Source organism: Harpia harpyja, chromosome 10, assembly GCF_026419915.1.
Source record: "Harpia harpyja isolate bHarHar1 chromosome 10, bHarHar1 primary haplotype, whole genome shotgun sequence".
Lineage (NCBI taxonomy): Eukaryota > Metazoa > Chordata > Aves > Accipitriformes > Accipitridae > Harpia > Harpia harpyja.
Genome location: NC_068949.1, coordinates 29,410,316 through 29,430,996, shown reverse-complemented (window position 1 = coordinate 29,430,996; position 20,681 = coordinate 29,410,316). Strand labels below are relative to the sequence as shown.

Genomic DNA, 20,681 nt, shown 5'->3' with positions numbered 1-20,681 from the left:
AAACCCAACCCCAAAACCTCCCACTCTAGACCTCCCTCACAGTAAAAAACTATTTTCTTTTGTTCAGATGGAATTCATGTGTTTCAGTTTATGCCCATTCTGCCACTGGGCACCACTGAGAAGAGTATGGGTTCATCTTTGCACTCTCCAATGAGGTATTTATGAACACTGATAAGGTCTCCCTGAGCCTTCTGTTCAAGCACCCACATCTATGACAGAGATTTAGACACATAGGATGAATTGCCTCCAATACCTTTTTGGTATCAGAACCACAAAAAGGGAAGCCAATCTTCTAAGTGAGACAGAGTACTTAAACATCTATAATGTTACTATTAACAACAAAGGAGCTTGCCTACAAGGAGGTCATCACAACAGTGGAGCCAGGTTCTTCATAGCGTTGCATGGTGGGAGGACACAAGACAACAGATGTAAGCTGAAACATGAGAGATTCTGACTGCATATAAGGAAAAGTCTTTTTACGATGAGGACAGTCAGACATTGGAACAGGTTGCCCCAAGAGGTAGTACAGTCTCTGTCCTCAGACATTTTCAAGACCAGACTGGGAAAACCCTGAGTACCCTGGCCTGACTTCAACACTGACCCTGTTTTGAGCAGAGGGCTGGACCAAAGTAACCTCCTGAGGTCTCTTCCAACCTGAATTGTTGTACGAGCCTATAATCTATGACAGAAGTATTCACAATTTATTTTTAAGGAACTGAATAAGGTCTGAGCTAGCTCTACTGCTATTAAACCAAAAAAAATCCAACCAGAACACCCAATATCTGTGTTATGGAAATACACACAATATGACCACAACACACTCCTGTAAGAACTGTATGGGAATAGGAAAAAGGGTCTTACAGTAGAGGTAAGTAAGATAAATAGATATTAAATGCTAATTCTGTAATAAGTTCCAAGTACCCACACATACAGTAAGAGTCAAAATGGTACAGGAAACAACATTTTTAGTAGACGCACATCGTTATCTTGCACATTAGCTATGCTGTAGATTACAGACTCTCATATTTTTAAGCCAGCCTAGATAAAAGATCATATTACCCACAGCTCCAAAATTATCTACGTTTATAGAACAACATAAAAAACCAACATCCCATTCTGGAAGAATTAATCTCTTCCCAGTTTCAACATGACTAAGATTTTTTTTTTTTTTGACAATATAGTTCTTGTTACTGAGCAGTTGTGTAACAAGTCATATGCAAGAGGCACATTCAGTCCTTTCCCATCCAATACCTAGGCTGGCTTCTCTGACATTTCAATGGAAGCAGGTGCAAGTCTTTCAAAAATGAGTTAGAGTGCACTCTGCAGATTTAATAACTGCTTCCCCAATGGACTAAAGTGCTCCTGGTGCTCTAAAAAAATAAATGAGAAAACTGAAGTTCTCTAGAGATCCCTTGGGACAATTACTCAGATCAGAGATGGAACGCTTCAAAGCATGAAGAACTTGTCTTTTCCATTCTTATCTTGATTATTTCAGCAGGAAAAGAGTTGGTTCTTGCTAAAAGTGGGATCAGCTCAACTACAGCTGACCTAAACAGCTACATAAAATTACAGTGTTCTCAAGGTTTCTTCTGATTAAGGAAAGAAACAGATGATAGAACTTGGTGTCTGATGCAATCTTGCTTATTTACAGAGAGTGTTTAAGTTCCACTTTTCTTAGCATGACAAATCACAAGTAGGCAATTGTTTTCTCTTCCTTACTACTCATCTTCATCTACCATTCCATCTGAAGAGCTCTCACAAAGCAGTGTCTGAATTCACACTTTTCGTTTACGCCAAGTCATTTATGCAAGGTCATGAGCATTTGGCTCATTTTCACCTTTGTGTCATTTCCTCATTTCTCCTAAGAATTATTCAGCAAAACCCCTCAGCTACATCTACTGTTACTTTACTGAGTGACATACCTTTGGTTTTGTGCTTCTTAAATGAAAGGCAGTGGCTCACCAGCCTCAGTTAGCATTGTTACAAATAGAGTTTAAATTAGTCTGTCATCCTACCTAAGTGTGAAAAATAGTGACCCCATGCTTCTTCAGGGAAGAATTCAAACAGTATACACCCTTAAATACTAAAGTGCTTTTACTATTTTCCTGATTGTCCACTTATGCAGCTACTCTCGACTACTGTGATTGTAGTACCCAAGAACTGCACTAAATTACTGGATCCATTTCTGCTTTTTACTCTAAAGGTGCAAGCAACAAAAACTATAACCACTCTTCTGTGACACTTCTGTTATATGGAATTGTTCCTTTGTTAGCTTTCCAAAGAGATAATTTTTTCCTTCAGTGGGAGCCTACTCTTACTGTCAACAAATTCAAACAAAACATACAATAAAGGAATAGGGGTCCTTTCTAGAGAGACAAGAACTAGCTAATACAATCCTGTGCTGTGCTATGCTAATACTCTACTCCCACATTAATCTTTCTGACAAATAGAGAGGAAAGACAGCATATACACCAAGATGATATATAAAAACCTAAAAACAAAGGTTTCAATTTAAGAATTAGAATGTCAGGGTGACGTTTAGGGCGTGCAGTCTGTCTTCCATGAAAAAAATATTCACCATTGCTGTCACCAAGAAAAAAACAAAAAGAGAGGGAGGGATAAAAGGGAAATGGCTATTTTATTTAAAAGCAAATAGCAAGAATTTCAAGCTGAACAGGTGTTACTTCCTTACACTAGCCTCAGAAATGACTGAACACAGAATTCATTTAAGATGACCACAAATGAAGAGCAGGGAAAAAGATGAGCATCTGCCACAGCCAAACCCCCCCACTTTCTAATGTGAAAGAACTGACTATGGGGGGTATGCAAGATTAACTTCACAAAGTTAATTTTGGGTGTCTCAGATTTTATAATGCCAGAGTTAAAATTGCTCCTTTGCACCATGGACATTTTACAATTTCTTTTTTTCACCCTACACTATCCTCAGAGTAAGACAGTCAGGGTAGGCAGACAGCATATATTTAAACTAGAATTTGGCCAAGGTTCTGGGACTAAAACCTTGGCTTAAGGCTCTGTCCTTCCTCCTGACTTCTAACACTGGTTCAACATCAGCACTATAGCATTATCACATTCTTACAGCATCTATGTTTTTCTCCAGGAATTGGCTATCACTGCTAGAGACTGTTAATTTCTAACCTCAGCTATCTGTCGACACATGGCTGCAGATGGATTTCAGACACCAATTATATGGATGATAAAACACTAGCTTTCCACAACAAGGCTCTACAGTTGAGCCCTTCCACACACAGCTGCTGGCCAACTGTTGATTATTCACTGCAGAAAGCTCAGCTTTTTCACTGACAGCCAATCTGAGCCCCATCTTTTTGATTCACCAATAATATCAAGCCCAGTAGATGCAAAACAGACTCTCGGTTCTTGTGTTTTGGGCGCCAAATGCGGAATCTGGTGAAGGGCAAAGGCGGCCATACTTAGAAATGGAGTGCAATGTACAATCACTTTTTGGTCTGTAAGAAAGAGAGGCAGGCAGGAAAATGGATGCCACTGGGCTCTGTAGGCAAAGGCAGTCTTCTTTTATATTGGTGTCATATGGAGAAACTGGATTACCACATAATAACAAGTCCAATGAGCACAGTCTATGAGAGTAGGATAGAGCCTAATTCATCACTGGATTAATCCCAGACATTTCTCTTACCTAGACTCCATTAAAACATGGACATCTATCTTTCCACCCTATTATTCAACATGTTCCACACTCTTTGCTCCCCCCAGAAAGAACAGTACATCAAATTTTTTATTGTATTCCATTTACTCTCTACTATTGTCTTCAAAATAACAGTTTCACATGCAGCAGGTTAAGTCTGCTATTTGGCAAGAAGGTACAACAGTATTTTTAACCTGTCTGCATTTTCACTGGGAGATAATGTGAATCTATGACTTGAGCGCACAAAGTAACTATTCTCAGACAAATGCACACAGATAGGATCTGAGGTCACATCAATATAAGAAAACTCAGGAATATTAAACCAAATTAAATGCAAAATATATTGATCCATGTGTACACATATTTCTTAAGAAATAAAATGGCCATTCAGTGAATACACTGAATGGAGACAAGGAAGAATTGTTATGTACCTATTGACTTAATATGATTTAAATAAAAATGTTTAGTTCAGTTTAACTTTGAATGCTCCCAGGTATATACGAGTTAACAAACTTCTATGTCTTCAACTTATTTATGCATATAACTCTCACTTTTCTTTTTCCCCAGCTACAGTATAGCTGTACTGAAACAGTGCTTTATACAGCAGGTATTCTTCTAACAGGTCCTTCTATCCCTCTGCTGATCAGCACACTCCAAGATTTTTCCATTCAGTAGACACCCTCCATTTTAATCTTGCCCCAGAGTAATATTACATATCTGCATTTAACTACATCTGACAGTCATTTGCCTGAATACTTTTAACTAATCTAAGTTCTTTTGTACAAAATGTGACTGTATTGTTTCTCCCAATTTAGCATAATTTGCAAAGTAGGAAGCTTTTCTTTCAATACCACAATCCAAATATCACCTAAAAGTAATTAACAGTTTTCCCTATGCCAGCTCCTTAAAACATTCTTCAACTGAAAAAAATACATTTCAATATATCGCCTTTCTTCTGCTGAGGTCCTTTTCAAAATTTGATATGCCATGGGCTTCTTTTAAAAAAATGTTTGTCTCACTTAACTATTAATCAAATATACGGAATGTACTCCAATATTAAACAAACACCACTCTCAAAAGTACACAATGCAAGCTCAATTTAAGCAACTGTAACTTCAACCACATAGAGCTCTCTGGATTTCAGCAGAACTAATGTTATGTCTGCAAGTACTCGTGCTAAAGTATCTGGTGAAATCTGACAATTAAAAACCACTGTGTTTCAATTACTAATGTAAAGAAGGTCTATTACCTGACTTTGGTGAAAAACAAGAGGAAAAACATCATTAAAGTAATTTATTCTGTTTACTTATAAGCAAGTCTATGAAAAAGCATTGTGAACATACATTAAAGTAAATGAATATATAGGACTAGATTCTTTAAGCATGAAGTCAGAATTTGAAAAATTGACTCCTTTAAAATCAATGTAACTTTCAGAAACATTAAATATCAGTTGTCCATAAATAGTTTTTTTTAAATATACCATTTGGTAGAACAAAACTGAGAGCATCCAAAATTACTAGCCAGTTCTGAGACTGTGCTGGTAGTAGCACTATTGGACATTCAAATCTGTTCTTTACTTCACTCAAGTGTACTCTACTAAATAGACAGCTTCGTTGCCATCTAAATATTTCCCAGGTCTTTTCCCCAAATAGCACGTTACAGCAAATCAGGTGATTTCCAGCTCTTGCATTGCAACCCCATTTGTCCAAGGAACTTAAGGAACCAGACACCACACAGCCTTCTTTCTCTCTTGGATGCTTTTGGCACACATTAGCACAGCTCTCCTAGCTTCTTGGGTAATGCCAATGACATCATTCTTCTCCAACTGCCACAGGAGGCATTCAGGAGACAATGGGAAACCAAGAACAATTGTATTGCCTGGAGGGATCTGAACATAAACCTTCCACTATACCTGCCCACACATTTTCAGATGCTGGAGGAACATCAGGAAAACAAGGTCCATTCCTCACTTATTTTGGGAAAATATTTCACTTTGCAGGCATTAATTAACTAACCCAAGATCAAAGGTGAAATTGTCTCTGAGGCAACTGCCCTTAAAGACAGCAAGATCTGTGGTGCAGTCCACTTCTTCAGGGGAGGGATATGGGCACTATGGCTGTATTCTCCATCTCGTTAATATTTAAAATAATAAGTTTCAGCGTAAAGGTCCAAATCCAACATTCTACCACAAAACAGTCTATGAACTAACTGTGTGGGTACTCTCCCAGCAGGTAGAAGATGTGGATTCAAAAGCACATAGGAGACAATCCAGGTTTCAAATCCTGAATGAGTCCTGTGCTTGCATATGCTGTGCTACTAAATTATATACCACTGTCATAGCTAGTAGCTACTACACAGAAGTGAATGATAATATACTGAACACAGCTTCAGAAAAAAATGAACTACAGGCATCTATATCTTTTGGCACCCAGTTACTTCCAAAATTGTTTACTTTAAGATTTGACAAAAATGTCCCAAATTCAAAGTTCATTTACATCTAAAGCTCGTCAGCCAAAGATCTGTTCACCAAGAAATACGATGCTATACTCTACAGTTTCTCCTGCACCATAATAAAGACAAGTTTCTCAACATTAAATGAAAAAAAAAAAAAAATGTACCCAGTGCAATGTATAAGCAAATTGTGGCAAGACAAAGCCCTGATTCTACCTAATTTACTGCAATACAAATACCAGGTGAGCACCCGAACCACTGAATTATTGATTTTGTCAAAATACAGGTGAACAGGCAGAGTTTTGACAATCTGGTGTCATCTACTGAGAAACATTTCAGAAGAAATTTCCATCCCAAGCAGCACTAATCAAAACCTGCAGTTCAACAGGGTTTGAGGTTTCATTTCAGAACTCATAAAACCAGACCTGGGAGACTTGAAGATGGTGAAGAAGGACAAGCAGAGAGCAAAAACAGAACTGGAAAGCAAGTGTGAGGAAAATAAAATTTAAAAAAATTAAAACAAAAAAGCCACCAAGCCCACCCCCTGCCCCGCCAAACCCACAAAACCCCCCAGAGAAGCCAGAAAAATAAAGCAGAAATATGCATCAAGGAAACCACAAAGGACTTAAAATCTGAAAAAATAAACTGTATAAAAAGAAGTCTGCACTAGATATTGATTACACTTAACAACAAACAACAGGAAACAGGCAAATGAACAAGAATTCAGAACTCATAAGAAACGTAAAAACTGTAACTAAAAAGAAAATGTGATTAAATTACACTGAATGTTCCTCCCTCTTCAGCACAGAATAAAGCATCTTCTAAAAAAAAGACCTGCATTATATATTAAAGCGAGGAAGAAAAACCTTATCATTAGCAAAGAAGTGGGTGGGACCTTCTGCTGTACCTGTCTGAATAACGCTGAATGGGCCTTAGAAAGGATTGTCTAGTTATTTTGGGGGAAAACCACTTATAGCCCTTCCCATCTCACTCAGACCTCCTAAACTCATTCCCTTGACATAAATAAAAAGGTACCAATTCATAAAATTTCAAATAGGCAAAATGTTTTCCTTATGACCTTACAAATTAGATTGCAATATTCAATATTCACTTTTCAGAGTCACCCCACATTAAACAGCTAAGTATTAAAGCTAAGTATTAAAGCTAAGTAGGTATTTACTCAGCATCAAAATTAGAGTAAGTTAGACATTAAGAGGTCAAGATGGAGGTATTTTATACTTGGATACTTAGCTAACTGGAAAGTAGAATTTGTGTTCTGAGGAATTCTGAAGCTTCAGTAGTACAAGAAATTATTCCACTTAAGAAGCAAAATTTCTTAGATAATTTGGAGAAGGGGAAAGAAGTTTTCCCCAAGCTCTTTGTTAAAAGAAAAAAGAGATTTTCCATCAAGTTAGGTGAAACAAACTCCCCTAGCTATACAGATTTCCTGCTGCCAGCATGGTAAGCGTTGCCTTACAGCTGGGATTCCTGGGACCTGTAGTTCCCTTAAAGTTAGTTAGGAGTAGGAAAGACAGTAATTCTATTAGACAGAATTAATACTTTCTCAGGAAATAGTAAGCTGTAGTGTGTCAACAGATACATTCCCTCCAAAAGTTTCTGATCAACCCTACACTGACACCTAAGATTCCTTCATTCCTCGTGTAAGTACATTTTTAAGTGGTAAAAACAAGCTCAGCTCAATTACACACTGCAGTAGGTTTAAACCACTGTACATGAGGCATACTATTCAGTGAAGACCCATATTGAACATCCCTCATTCAATACCTACAAAACCAAAACTTAATTCTAAGTTACCCAAAGCTTCCTATATAACAACTCACTGCGTATGCTTTGGTTGCTCCATCTGTTTAAAAAAAATAAGATTATAATAAGATTGTAAAAATAAACATTGTTATAATCTTATTATCCTCATTAAAATCTAGAAATGAAAAATTATAAAGTATCTGGCTATTATTAACTGTACACAATGAACACATTTCATGGGACCAGGACCAACAGCACATGACTGCACAATCAGAGACTGGGTCAAAATACTAATGCATATATAATAAGCTATATGCAGAGACAATTGGTATTTTTTGATTCATAATTTTTAAAAATTACTCAGCAATCCTAAAATTCTTCTTTCTCTGAACCTTTTTACCAAGGAATCTTTTATAGATAAATGCAAAATCACCTCCATCAAAACAAGTACTTGCAATTTAAGACCTAGACAGTTATTTCCTTCCTCACATATATATACACAAATGATTATTTCCATTTAATAAATGAGAATACCTTAGGATCACAAAAGTAAATTAGAAACAGCAGAGCAGCCCATATTTCTTTATCTACAGTATAAAGTAACGATCAGCTTGTACAGGAGTAACATGTTAAAACATGTATAGTATTATCCTATAATTGGCCAAACAGTTAATTACCTTAATCAGTATATATGATACTATTTGATTTTTTTTAAATGGAAATTTTACACTCTGAATATTAGAGTTTTTGCAGAAACAAAACAAAATGCTTTAACAGCATTTCCTTCCAGTGCAAGCTAGCACAAATTTAAGTATCTCCCAGCGGGCAATATAGAGCTATGTTCGATGCCTGTGTATTTGTATTGGCTTCCATTTGATTAAAGGAAACTGCTTCATTACAGAAGCAAAGTAGAGCAACTCCTTGGAGTATTAAAGCACAATATTCTGTGCATATGACCACACAAGGATTAAAAAGAAAAGAGATATAATGCTCTTTTCTGAATACCTGATTACCTGCCTTTGAAGAACGACTCTTTAGTGAAGATTTATATTATTTCCATTTTCTAAAACACCATATGTAATTATCATAACAGTCCTCTTTTCGAGATGAATTTAGTTTTGAAATTCCTGTTTTCTATCACTGCCACTATTTATGCTATCAGGATACAGGAGATAAAGTACAAGCATAAAAAGCCAACCATCAAGTATTTAAATAAATGTCTTAAACTTCCATACTTTTGCTGAGGGGAGATTAAAAAAAGGGTAAGAACAACAAAAACATTCAGCTCTCTAACCTGCTAAAGAGGCCTAATCTCTCAGGATTTTTTGCAGTGTACAGGCATGGATGTTACTTTAGGATCCAGAAACTTGGAGCTAACATAAGAATGCAGTAGAGTATGAAAATAACAAGCCTTTTCTTTTTCTTCATTCTCCAGTGCACATGTCAGATTTTGAATTTAGAAAACCCTAGAAGCACAAAAAAGTCTACGCACTGTAAGGATATTTCATTAGTCTACTACAGGAGGGGAGGAAAAAATATCACGGCCAGAAAATCAGTGATGCACAGATTACGAAAACTACTGGAAGACTCAACATTTAATAGTATAGAAATCAAAGCTGTAAAATGAAGCTCTGTACATTAAGTAAACAGATTAAAAAAACCCCAACAAAATACCATCTAACTAAACTGAGCTATTTATTTACAGAATAAACTAAAGGTAGCATGTGTTACAAAGGAAGCAGAGTCGGATCTTTCTGAGACTGACAGAACCTAATGTTTGGGGATTAGGTCTAAAAGATGTCCAGCTGTTGCAACCTAGAAAAAAAAATCTTAAATGCTTATTTTCATACTGCATCTTAGGAATCTATCACTAGAAAGTGTCAAAGTTGACAATTGCAAATAATTTTCCATCTTAAAACTTGACAGTACTTTCCTTCATAAATGGTACAATGGGAAACATGGCGGTGTGGGAATTAATGTGAGGCAAGTCTGGAAGATACTTGAGAATCCGGCTGTTATGAGACATGAACTTTTTTATCCTGAGAATTATCTACGTTTCCTTCATATATGACAAGGTCACAAGATACAATATTTCATTACAATATCTGTGTAAGGCTTATTTTAAAGAATTAGTTTATCTAGAAACAATAACAAATTCTGAAGTTCCAGTCAAAATTTAATTTTTTGTATTTTGTGTTACAAACTGTTGTTTGCAAGGCTTGACCACCTTTAATTTAATGCTTCCTGTATAAAATGCACAGAACAGCTTAGTTGACTAATATGGCATTTTTATGGCTATGATTTGAACTAGTTAAGCCACGGAAATAGATGACAGCTACCTTCTTTTTAATCTTACTGTTGAAGTAAAGCTGTAAACCTTTTCCTTCCAGAAATAATCCTCAAACTGATTGCTGTCAACTGATTGCTGGAGGGAAAGTCTGTCAACCAAGGAGGGTGGAGACAGGAAAGACAAGCTCCCCCTTTCCATGTGTAACCACCTTTCCATAAAAATGGAAGCTAAAACTGACATAATCTTTGTAAATTAAAGATCTGTTCTGTATGAACCTCTAAAAAATTGTTCTGTATAATAGCCAACACATTAATTCAGGAAAAACTACATCTGACTAGACTCCATTATCAGAGACATGATGTTATTCAAGTGTTCAGAATGAAACCCTGTATTTTTGTTCCTTAAAAATGAAAGCGTATCTTCTAGGAGCTGATTTTGGATACTGAGGGATATAGTCTGCCCTTTACACACTTCAAACAAATGTATATCAATATTCAAACTCCCATCAGATTTCTAGGTCTAAAATATATTGGCCCTATACTGTTCATTTGTTGAAGATCACCTACCTGCTTCAGAGGGTGCCATGATCATCATTAATATCTATAAAGAGTTTTGTACCTAGTACGCACTATATAAATGCTAAGTTATGACAAGGACAGAAGTAGCCCAGTTTCTCTCCAACCAGAAACTAAAAAATTAAGCTCGGTATTTGGATTACTTTATTCACTCATGTCTCTACTAACTGATATTTTGCCATTTATCAACACAATCTATCTCCCTATTACCTTGCTTCAATTTTTTTTCAGATATCCACTAAGATCCCATTGTAAATAAATACAATCTTAGAACACATTTTCTACAGTTGATCCCTGCAAAAAAAAGAAAGTCTTCTGTTTGCAGCTTATACAAAGTTTAATTAGGCATCTTTTTTTCCCTTTAAACAAAAAGGTAAGACTTTACTTGCAGAGGCTTAAATGTAATACACAAAATGGTTGGTTAGCACTCTGAAGAATCATAGTAGGGAAAAATATTAAATAATTTTCTCCATTGTTCTGCAGGTAATGTGTAACATTTTACCTAATAACTGTATCTGCATCTTTTATAGCACCAGTTGAAAAGGATTTGCTTTGCCTTTCCAAGTTAAACAGACGTACAGCGTTAACAGGAAATTTTAGACAACAACAAAAAGAAGAAAAAAACCCCCCAATTATTTTTCTGAAATTCAGATGATGAGCGTACACATTTATATTGAATTTGGAAATAAAGGCTAGAGCTGCATACTTGCACAGGTGGCCATTAGCACTTTTTTGATTCCTACCTGTTCACTGCAGCTTAGATGCCAAGAGCCATTTCTCTCCAAATTCTGGAGGCACCCTGAGATGCCTCAGCATCACACAGAGAAGTAAAATTCTTCCATTTTTCTAATGGAGTTCCTACAGGACGTGAATTCAGAATCAAACTGCTAAGACTGGATTGCTTCTCAAAATCAGTGTCAAGGAATTAGTTGAAAGTATAGTTAGCTCATCACTGTGTCCCTAGGACACTGTACCTTCATTTCAAGGAGAAAAAAGAGAATCAGCAGTTTCAGTATTTTAAGTACTACCTTTTGCAGTATTCTGTAAATGGAAAGCTTTCATTTTGATGAAAAGGTTCCTTCTCCTCATTCTTCTATGCACGCACACACAAAGAAAACACAGCTTTTTAGCTAAAAGCAAATGCACCAGTGACTTGATAAGCCAACAGAAAACTCCTTCTGTTCAAGCAATATTGAATATTTTCCTGAGACAAAGCTTGATGCTAGACCAAGCTTAAACAGAGGACTGAGCATCACCCTGGAAATCTTAAGCTTTGCTTACAATGAGGGCAGTCCAGTATCTCTTCTGCTTGCTGCTGCTGGCAAAGGAAGTGAGTGTGGCATAGCAAGAGCAAATGTGGAATACAGATGCAATTTTTCTCAAGCTTTTTTTGCCATCTGAAGCAAGCATATATTTAAAAGCCCTTGCATTTTTCTAACATAAGTTGCACAATAGCTTCAGCTGAATGAAAGGCCATTCAGACTTCATGAACTTCAGCCATAGCCTGATTAATTCACCCCCATTTCATAATCAATTTCAAGACATTTCAAAACCTTCATAACTGTATCAAGCCCAGAGGGTCCTTCTCCCTTAAAAATGAGGAGGTGAAATAAATTTAATGCAAAAAAATGCAGTGTCTGCATGACATATAAAATAATACTATCTTTCCTGTGTCAAACATGGTATGGGTAATTCACGCTCATACACTAAAACATAGACAAAAGGACAACTGTCAATTAGTGTGTGTGTACACACATGTGCCACTGCTATTAAGTCAGAACAAAGAAGGATGGTGAAAAGACATTTTTATCTGTTAATTATCCTGGCCACACTGCAGTAGTAATCTACATTATTACTGATGAAGTATGGAAGCAAAGTGAAATGAAAATTGGTGAAACTGCTGGGCTCAGAGGTTTGTGATCAGTGCCACAAAACTCAGCTGGAGTTACTAGTTCAGTTACTAACTCAGCTGGGCCAGTTACTAATGGTGTACCCCAAAGGGTTGATATTGGGGCCAATGCTGTTTAACATTTTCATTAATGACCTAAATAATGAGATTAAGCGCACCCTCAGCAAGTTGGCAGACCATACAAAATTGGGAGTAGTTGTCCTGCCATTCAGAGGGACCTCAACAGGCTGGAGAAATGAAGTTCAGCAAAAGGAAATGCACATTCCTCACCCAGAGAAGAATAAGCCCATGCACTAGTAAAAGGCTAGGGACCCACCAGATGGCAAGCAACTGGGCAGAAAAGGATGTGGGAGGTCCTGGTGGACAAGAAGTTGAACATGAGCCAGCAAAGTGCCCTTGCGGCAATGAAGGCCAACACGCTCCTCAGCTGCATTATGAAAAGCACTGCCAGCAGCCTGAGAGAGGTGATCCTTCCCCTCAGCACCAGTAAGGTCACATCTGGAGCACTGTGTCCAGTTCTGGGCTCCCCAGTACAAGAAGGACACGGACACACTGGTGTGCATCCATTAAAAGGCCACAGAGACAATAAGGAGATTGGAATAGCTGTCATATGAAGAGAGGCTGGGAGACTCTAGCCTGGAGAAAGCTCAGGAGGGATCTAATCAGTATGTATAAGAAGACACAGACAGACTCTTCTCAGTACCATCCAGTGAAAGGAAAAGAGGTAGAAGGTGTAAACAAAAATACAAGAAATTCCATTTGAACACAAGAAAAAACATTTTTCATATGAGGGTTGTCTAACACTTAAACAGCTTGCCTAATGAGGCTGTAAAGTATCCATCCCTGGAGATACTCAAAACCCAACTGGAGATAGCTATTGGCAACATGCTCTAGGTGACCCTGTTTTGAGCAGGTGGATTGGACCAGATATCTCCAGAGATCCCCTCTACCTTCTCCAGTTCTGTGATTCTGTGGCTATATATCCACGTGCTCTTTTGTGTAAGCAGCTGCATTACATATATAAAGGCAAACTACTGCTATTTAGCATGATAATGTTAACATCCTATCCTGAATTTTCAATGTATCACTTATATGACATACTCTGCTTTCTTATCTACAATTAAAAATTTTAAGTATGAAGTAAGAGTAATACTACACCATCATATTTCCATGGAAATCTTGTTACACTTCGGGGATTAAGCAAAATCAACACTAGTGAAAGGTTTAAAAAAAAAGTTGCAATGTCAAAAAGCAATAAAAGTAAGATTAATGCAAAATACTATTTATAGGTTAAAAAAGGAAACATTTAAAAAATACAGTTGTTTCAAAACCACACTTTAACTTAATTAATGAAATGTACCCATATTCTTATTCCAGGTCAAGTTATTCAAGCCAATGCAGCACATATGTCCCATTAGTAGCTTTTCCACTTACTTCATATTTCAGTTAGAAACATCTATTTCATTAATACAAAGGGCTTACCTTTCTTCTCTAGGCTTAAAAACTTCCTAATCTATTTGTTAGTTTTAGCCAAAGGGGCTTAACTGATTTTTTTCCCTATAGAAATTTTTTCAATATTTGAACAGAATAGATTCTTACATTAATAATTGGAAACTTCTAAATATACATAAAAGGGTAATGGCTTTTTGAGGCTACAGACAGAGGTGCAGTCCTGCAGCAACATTAGCAAGAGATTCTGGTCAATTCCACAGTTTCCGTTCAAAACTTTGTAGGCAGCAGGAAGACTGATAAAGCTCTGGTAACTGTCACTTGTTTCACAGATACCAGTAGAAATAAGGACTGGATTGAAAATAGGAACCCGCTTTGAGAGACAAGAAAAGTGTACAAAAAATAGACAGACAACCCAGCAAAAAACAGAATCCTGGAGAGATTCTTCACTTTTGAGGTCAAGGAAACTTGGACATAAAACTGAGAAAAGGGTTTCAAAGTCCTTTCAAAAGCAAGACATAATTTTCTTCTGTGGAGCCACATGAACTAGCTGTCTTCCCAAAGTGATATCTAGGGAATTAGAATATCTTTATATAATTTCAACAAATTTACTGATCACAAACATAGGTCAGTCTGTTATTTAACAGAATAACCTAAGTAAATTTGAATTATACAGTCACAATTACTACTTTCCACTTCTATAGTACATTTTCAGTAGTAATTCAATGATTTAATTTTCAAGTGCTGCCCATGTCATGAAAATCCCACTATATTCCACCTCTCTCCTGTTTTTGTGTTAAGTCTCAAGAGAACACCATCTGAGTAGCTGAACAGAATGGACAGTAATTTAAGGGGGGAATGGGTAAAGAAAGAAGCAATAGGGACACAAAGCTGACCTAGGAAATTAAACCAAGTATTAAAAAAAAAGTGTTTGGATCAGTCCCCTGATCTCAATGACAGTGGCCTTTGAGCTATTAAATTATGCTTCCTCCCTGGATTATTAATGGATTGGCCACAGGGTAGGGAATTTACACAGGACCTAATATCATCAGCAGAAATCTATAAGGTACTACTCCTTTTAAACAGTGAGTAGCAAAAAAAAGCTAGATCTAAGTGGAGAGTATGTTGGAGAGTAGCAAATGTGGTGCTTAGGTGTAAGAAGAAAGCAGCAAGTGACCTAGGCTATTGTTATCCTGACTTCAATGTATGAAAAGTTGGGGTTTTCTTTTTTTCAATTACAAGGTAATTAAGAATAAGGAGGACAATTAAAAAAAAATCAGGATAATTTCAACATAACTTTGAAAAGATATGTTAGTCTGGAGCAAGTAAATTAACTGTGAAAAGCAAATATTAAGGCAAAGGAAATTCAGACTCCAATCTCGCCAGATTTCAGTAAAGAATTTGATATGGTTTCACCCAGCAATTATTTACTGAGTTGGAAAAGATAGGGTGTAACACAAAAAATGAAGTGAATATAAAACTGACTAACGGTGACATATTGAATGGACTTATTTAAAATCTTTCTTCAGACTCACTTTATTTCCTGTCTATGAATCTGAAAAAAGATCATAGAATCATAGAATCATTTCGGTTGGAAAAGACCTTCCAGATCATCAAGTCCAACCATTAACCATGCCCCCTAAACCATGCCCTGGAGTACCCTGTCCACTCGCTTTTTGAATACCTCCAGGGATGGTGACTCAACCACTTCCCTGGGCAGCCCATTCCAATGTTTGACAACCCTCTCAGTAAAAAAATTTTTCCTAATATCTAACCTAGATAGAAGTGTTTTGATAAAAACTGGTTACAGGAAGCACTCTTGATCCAGGGCAGGCTCTCGCTAACTTACAGAATAAATTGGAGAACCATTGGGACAGGCATATTAGAAATGGGAAAACATTTAGCAACTCTTCAAAGCCACATGATTACAAATAGCAGAATTTCTGTGATTACATGGTGTCTTATCATTTGAGAGCAACAGGAAAAGAGAAATCATACACCTATGTCTAGTTTACTGCAAGAAGATTAAGCCAACCTGGCATACCTGTAAATCAAACTTGATCTTCACCAACATCTGATAAAGTATTTTCAGTAGACCAAGTGGAGCGTTAGCACTATTATTCAGGAATTTGAGGAAACACTTCAGGTACAAGGTATTTGATGCAGGTGAGGTATGTTCAGAATTCAGGAGAATCAAGTTACTAGGCTCTGTATCTTCCTATTTATTCTGTTTTACAAGACAGACTAAAAGGTGCTTGCTCTGCTTGTTTGATCCTAGCACACAAAAGCTGAGGAAGGCACATGATCAATGTTTATAATTTATTGAGGGCTACACACCAAGGAAGGAGTTGGTTTTAAATAACAATATTGAGATACTAAAAATTAGGAATCAAAGCATATATTTAGGCTGGAAGTTCAAAGAAAGTTAGTAAGCATTAGGAGAGAGATTTTGAAACATCTTTCCAGAAAGAGCAACAGGGCAAAGTACTTAACCGGCTTTAAGGTAGACTGTGGTGACTTTATGGCTGAGATTAGATAAGATTGTTGCCTGACTCAGAAAGGCCTTTTATTCAGCCCTGAATTACTATGATGAAGAACTGCTCCCTATTCTGCTCTCCCTCTTCCCAGTCTTTTTGTTCCCTCTATTCCCACTAAAGTTCAACTGGGGCTATGAGAGGACTACATGCAATTTTTTATCTTTAAGAGAAAACAGTCTTAAGACTTAAACCCCTACCCCTCTAGCTTACATATTTTTATAGAATGTTGCACCAAAGCAGATGACTAGAAGCTCTCCTTGAGACCAAAAGATTTAATCAACAACTAAACAGAGAAGTGCATTGCGAACATACTGAAATTATATTACCTCTTTAGGTCTTCATTAAATATTTGTCCTCTTTGCCAGTTTAATGGATTCCTGCTTACTATATAACCAGCCAAAAAAGAAATTTGATTGTACTCTGCACACACATGCCTCATATGCTGGGCCTACCCTTTCTACATTGATGTTACTATCCAAAAACTTCACATAAGCTTCTGTTAGGACATACAGCTACCCGCGCCCCTTGTAACATACTACTTTTTATGTTAATCATTGAACAACCCATTCAAAAGTTTTCTTATGGCAGTGTGTAATTAAAAAACAGCTACAGAAAATAGAGAAGGCATATTCACGTGACTACAGGTACGGACCAGTTGCCTCATAGTTATTTTGTATAGCATTAAGAGAACATTAAGCAATGTTGCAGACAGCTAACTCTTCTCCATTCAGCTCCTTTCAAAGCTATGTCCATCAAGAAATGTGCAGCACTATGGTTTCGTGATACAAAAAGCATGCTCAGCCTGTTGCAGATGTTGAAAAGGTAGGTGGGTCTGTCATTCATTGAAGTCGCCAAGCCCACAATCCATTGTATCAAACACAGTCAAGTCATTACTGTATGCACAATGAAGTCAGGTGACTAAACACATTTCCCTACATCCTTCTGGCTGACAAATTATTTTTTCATTTTAGATTAGAAAAGAAGCAAATGCTTTTCTAATGTAACTTGATCCACACTTTGGCAGCCAAACATAAATTTAATTTAAAAATGTACACTGGAGTGAAGCTTAAGCAATGACAGAAATTGTTCAAACCCCTAATTTTTCAGAACTTCCATGTTATCCATGTATGATCTATGTAGCCAAAGCACTGGCCAGAACAATGCTGGTTTCACAGAAGAAGTATTTCTATTACAGTGCTATCTCAGACCAATAACTGTCCACCACTTAATATACTTTGGCCACTTTGGGGACTGTTGTTCATGATAGCATTTCCAGTTAGAGATAGAAGAATCAGAGAAGAAAACAAATTGCTATCCTGTCCAAGTTCAAAGATAAAGCTAACAAAGTCCACCTTTATTGACTGTCATTTTACCTCTACCATCTCTTTTTCTGTGATAAACCAAATCCTCAACAGAATCTCTTTTAATTGGTTTGTTATAGACTAAACCGAGGCTTTCACCTTAAATGTCATAAACTGTTGTATATGTGAGTATGACTTAGTTCAACAATGACATGCAGTCTTGGATTTGACAGAAGGACTCCATTTCAAAATTTTTCTTCCCTTCTGACTAGTCTCCTTTTGAATTTTTGTCTTTTTATTTCTGGCTTGTGCTTATTTTTGGCTCCCTGATTCTGTTGCTGTAGAACAGTGATTCGAAAACTACTGCATATACGCTTGGTTTCAAAGTAAGCATATTGAGTGGTTAGCCTAGCTTATATGTTCTTGCTTACCTCATAGATTTCTGGGTTATTATGAGTTTATTTTACTAGTATAGCCCTCTATTGCCACACACATACACACACTTTTACAATAAGCTCACAACTTATGAAACTTGCAAATCACATGTGCTGTTGAGGAACACAAGCTCCTTAATTCCCTCATTCTGATGACATTGCTTAATGCGATGTACAGTCTCCATCTATAACACACAACATCTTTTTAATCAGAAGGCAGTATTTTTACATAATTGGAACAAAAGAACTTAATAATATTTGCCACTTAATAATATGATCAAAAATATGTTAGGCTACTAAAGCAATTAACCCCAATCTAAATTAGTTCTATCTGAAATGACAAAACCTCAGTCTAGTTTTGCCAGCAACAAAACTAGTCAGATATATGAAAATTCACTGATGTCATAAAACTAAAGTATTAATAACTTCCACAATATGAAACCATGACCTTATGAGCCTAAAACCCCCATTTCCTAATTTATGGAGAAATAGCTGCCACAGGAATAAATAGCCCTAAACACAAACATCTTACTGAAGAGTAGTTCTCCCCCATTTAGCTCATTTAACAGGCAAGTGTCAAGAACTATTACAGTACTGTCTTAGGAGGAGTAAGCTAAATTCTTGGAAGTAGCTTATCACATTTAAAAAGTTTTTTTCAAAGGATGGAAATAATCAAAGCAGACATCACACAGATTTTAGTTGCCGCAGTTGAGAAAGTCAACATTTTCAGTGGCAGTTGTGGTCTCCCTAGTCCAAGTTTCCTCCATTCTATATCTCAGAAAATATGGTTTTGCACAGACTAAAACTGAAAGTAAAATTCAACAGCCTGGTTATTCTCAATCCTTCCGTGTGTAGCAAAAATAAGAGGACATACGTGATTCTAAAGCATCATCCTTATACTGTCAACCACTTCTAACTCTGCAAGAGATTTCAGGCTATAATGTGTAAATCATTACTACATGCTCTAATGGTACTTTCTATTTAATCAGGAAAGAAGAAAACCCCCCTCTAGAATTACAATAAATAACTACAGTTTAGTTTTAAATGAAATTATGTAGTTTATATCTGACCTGAGTTTCAGTCTTTTCCTAGTGGGAAATATAAATTCAGCATTTGGATACATAATCCTACAGCTCTCAGAAGCCGACTCCACCGCGAACACTTTACATGATTTATAGCTCTCCTCCAGATTCAGATGACAAGTCTCGGCGGAGCAGGTGCAACGGGGTATTTTTTCCTTCCTTCAGAGATCATTGCCTCGTATGTAAATTAATTAGCAAGTCTTCATCACTCTCGCGTAAGCGGGGAAGATGAAGCTAATGGATTATCAGTGTTTAATTTCTCACACGGAGCGGGTGACCCGGCAGCCCGGCGGAGGGAGTGGGCTCGCTGTTGTTACTGCTGAAGCCACAACGTTTTTGACAGCGTCAGCGGCGATGAAAGTGAGCCTGGCTCCCGCGGAGTTATGCCAAGAGAGCAATTTTTAAACCACGGGCAGAATTTGGGGGGGAACCTCCGCGACGAGAGGCGAATACCCCCCGCCCCGCCGCCCCCGCCAACACGCGCATTTGTCCCCCCCCCACCTCCCGGCAAGTTAAAGCTGCCCTGCCAGCGCCGCCGTGCCCCCTCCACACCCGCCAGCCCTGCCCTCTTCCCTGACTGCCGGGGAAACGGGGAGCGAGTCCCGACTCCCTTTACCTCCTCCGGAGCCATGGAGAGCGGTGCGGCCGGGGCCTCGGCTCCGTGCGGCTGGCGGCGGCGGCTCCCCGCCGGAGCGGAGCGGAGGGGCCGGCGCTCTCCTCACTCCCTCACCCCGCCGCGCTACGCCTCGAGCCGGTGGCACAGCCCGCTCCACATAAATGCATTAACAGCAGCCACATCATGATTAATTCATCAGTCCCAGTGACCAGAGGAGGAGGCACGCGGAGGGGAGCGGGGGCTGGGGAGAGGCAGGGTGCACGGGAGCCTCCCTTCGCCCGGAGTTCAGCCCCCCCCCCCCTTCCCCCACCGGCGCAGGGCTCCGCCAGCGCGGAGGGAGGAGAGGAGAGAGGAGGCTGCGCCGAGCGGCCGGCTCGCCGCGGCTGCCCGTGCCCTGCCAGGTCTGAGGGAGAGGTAGGGGGACTCCTCAGGGCAGGTGACCGGGCGATCTCTACCCCCCGCCCGGCGCCGCCGGCACCCCTGGCAGCCCGGCCGGCGCGAGCCGCCCGCGCGAGCCGCCCGCGCGGGGAACCGTTAGGGCTTCAACGGGCGCGACACGCGCGGCCTCAGCCCGCTGGCGGCGGGACCTCG

The 20,681-nt window shown here is 38.3% G+C and overlaps 1 protein-coding gene across 3 annotated transcripts in view; it reads right to left on the bottom strand.

Moving 5' to 3' along the window:
• Positions 1-20,233, bottom strand: part of LOC128147493 (heparan sulfate glucosamine 3-O-sulfotransferase 1-like) — a 61,575-nt gene extending 41,342 nt beyond the window's left edge. For 2 of the 3 annotated variants that reach the window (XM_052800107.1, XM_052800106.1), the window contains exon 1: positions 19,463-19,750. The gene's annotated coding sequence lies outside the window, so the exon portion shown is untranslated. Of the gene's footprint in view, positions 1-19,462; positions 19,751-20,090 lie in introns of those variants that run through there. The other variant, XM_052800108.1, reaches the window with a different exon arrangement.
• Between the last annotated feature and the right edge of the window lie 448 nt (positions 20,234-20,681).